The sequence below is a fragment of the Sarcophilus harrisii genome, chromosome 4 (genome assembly GCF_902635505.1).
Source record: "Sarcophilus harrisii chromosome 4, mSarHar1.11, whole genome shotgun sequence".
Lineage (NCBI taxonomy): Eukaryota > Metazoa > Chordata > Mammalia > Dasyuromorphia > Dasyuridae > Sarcophilus > Sarcophilus harrisii.
In genome coordinates, this window is record NC_045429.1 from 280,233,107 (window position 1) to 280,236,518 (window position 3,412).

The window sequence follows — 3,412 nt, forward strand, 5'->3', positions numbered from 1 at the left end:
ATTGTGGTGGGTGTCTATTTTTTTCAATGCATGCATATCATTGTTGTTATTGTCATTCACTCATCTCAGATCGTATTCGGGGTCTTCTTGGCAAAGATACTGAAGTGGTTTAACATTTTCTTCTCCAACTCATTTTGTAGATGAAGAAACTGAGAGTTAAGTGACTTGCCCAGGATCACCCAGCTAGTAAGTATCTGAAGCTGGATTTGAAGTCAGGGAGAGAAGTCTCAGGTTCTAAAGTCAGTGCTCTGCTCAGTTCTCTGTTCACTATACCACCTAGCTGCTCAACCTTTTCATTATATATATATATATATATATAGAGAGAGAGAGAGAGAGAGAGAGAGACAGGGGTGAGGGAGAGGAGGGGGTGGGAGAGGGAGCAAGAGAGTCAGTCTACTAATTAGGTGGCTCTGCCTGGTTGAACAGACCAGTCCTCTCTGCTCTCTCATCCAAGAAGCCATGGAGAATCAGAATAAGAAGCACCTTCTCCAGACTATTGCATCTTTTCAAATCTTCATGGCTTTCAGGGTTGAGCTATTGATGTCTATAGGACTTGCCAGGTAAGTTCAGTATACCTTCCATGCAATTGTTCCTTTTAGCTCTCTATCTTCCTTTCACTTTCCCATGTGGCAGGTAGCTCATCCCCCTGGGGATGGGGGTAGGTTGAGAAAGGGTGTCTCTGCCCTGCTTCCCTATACATCTTAGCAGAAATGGTTTTTACACCTGACAACTAGAGAAGGTGTAATTCAGATAAACCTAAGCCTAAGCCTTTGGGATCTCTGTTACCCAAGTAACTTTTAAGTTTACTTTTTCTTTAAGAAAATGGGCTCTCGGGCAGAATATGGAAGAACTTAATTTCATTCCAAGAATGGCAGCTTCATTTTGGATGGTAAATGATGCATGTAGAGCAGTGTTGAATGGCTATGTAGGGACCAGTACAACTCCATTTCCCAGGAATTCATATCTTGCTGCTATCATAACAGAAAAATGAAAGTGATTCAATTTTTTTTTTTTAAGTTTTGCTTTTATTCTTTCCAGTTTGACTGCAGCAGCTACTGATGGTTCACCTATCAATATATTCTATTTGGAGGACAGTTTTTAAAAGTGGGAGGCTTGAAAAATCAAGCTGTATTAGGCTGTCATACACAGACCTTTGGGTTTGTTTGTCTACTAATCTAATCTCTACAGAATGCTTTCTTTCCAAACTCCTAGCTATTTATTTGCATTTTCCTGACCTTATCTTCCTGGCTCCTCTTTTAGTCAATCTATGACTCATCTCTGCCACAAATAAGCTCAAAATTCACCTTCAGAAAACTTTCTCTGATTGACCCTACAAGCAGACAACTTTGAATTGGGTGATTAGTACAGAGCTGTACTAGGAATTTTTCTATCTGAGACAAATGCATTGGAGACTCCTAAATTAGAAAGGGGGTGGAAGAAAGAGTAGGGCAGGGCAGGCAGACCACCATTTTTTGTTTCCTTGGGAGTGTATATTATTTTATTACTTGACATATATTGCATAATATATGTAATATATGTTTCATATTTCACAATACATTATTATTTGACATAATACATATATTATACCATATATCATATTATATTAGGCTATTACATGATAGTCATATGAGACTATTATATTTATCTTAGCCAGCCTATCCAGAGATAGAATGTTTACTAATGCTCTAAATCTCTCCAAGGCACTTCTAATACACATCATCACAGCTCTCCCTAAAGCAGGCTCCTAAGGTGTTTCCAAGTGGAGAATTACATCAGCTTGTACTCATAAGAACTAGATTCATCATCAGTCTTGCTACACTCTTACCTTGAATGACAATTTTTTCAACCTTGACATAGGAGATGAACTGGATGTTTTCAGGATACATCATTCCTCAATCTGGAATACTCTACTTAAGTCACAGGATGGCATGATCATTGCTTCCCCAATAGCATACAGGAAAGAGTTTCAAAATAATAAATGTGTCAAATTCATACTTCCCATATGAACAGACAGAATACATAGAAATATATAGACTATAGAAACAAAGAAGTTGCGAGATACAATTCCTGCCTTCAAGGAATTTATAGTCTAGTTAGGGAGATAAGAAATCTACATAAAAATTTAGCCAAAAGAAGCAACAAGGTGGCTCAATCACTAGAGCACCTGCCCTGGAGTCAAGAGGATTTGAATTGAAATCTGACCTCAGATGCTTACTAGCTGTGTAACCCTAGAAAAGTCACATAATCCCATTGCCTTAAAAAAAAATTAACTAATGGTAGCTAGGAAAACATAGCACATGCTATGTATACCACAGAAAACCTAGACAACAAAAAGCAGAGAGGAAGGAGAAAGCAATTTCAAACATGGGGAACATATGGAGTGAAATATATATAAGAAAGACAGGCAATGTGATATTGAAAGAGTATTTGGGCAGAGGAGGTGGTTTCAGAAAAACCTGAGAAGAATTATATGACTGATATGGAATGAAGTTAGTAAAATCAGGAAAATATTGCACACAATAGCAGCAAAATTGTAAGGATGATCAACTGTGAAAGACAATGTTCCAAGAAAATTCCAAATGATCCTATTTTTTTTTTAAATTTAATAGCCTTTTATTTACAGGATATATGCATGGGTAACTTTACAGCATTAACAATTGCCAAACCTCTTGTTCCAATTTTTCACCTCTTACCTCCCACCCCTTCCCCCAGATGGCAGGATGACCAGTAGATGTTAAGTACATTAAAATATAAATTAGATATACAATAAGTATACATTACCAAAACGTTATTTTGCTGTACAAAAAGAATCAGACGCTGAAATATTGTACAATTAGCTTGTGAAGGAAATAAAAAATGCAGGTGGGAATAAATATAGGGATTGGGAATTCAATTTAATGGTTTTTAGTCATCTCCCATAGTTCTTTCTCTGGGCATAGCTGGTTCAGTTCATTACTGCTCCATTGGAAATGATTTGGTTGATCTCATTGCTGAGGATGGCCAGGTCCATCAGAACTGGTCATCATATAGTATTGTTGTTGAAGTATATAATGATCTCCTGGTCCTGCAAATGATCCTATTTTTTAAAAAAAATTCTATTCACCTCCAGAGAGAAAAATTTGAGAGTTTTTGTTCTTGTTTTGTCAAACCTGACTCTTTGTGACCCATGGACCATAGTACCCTTCTATAAGTCTGTCCACATTCATGTTTATTGTTGCCATGACATCATCTATTCATTTTATCTCCCCTCTCTCTCTCTTTTTTTTTTTTTTTTTGCTTTCAATTTTTCCCATCATCAGTTTTTTCCAATGAATCCTGTCTTCTCATTATGTGTCCAAAGAATTCCTCAGTATTTGGCTTCCCAGTGAACAATTTGAGTTAATTTCTTTAAATTTTGACTGATTTGATTTCT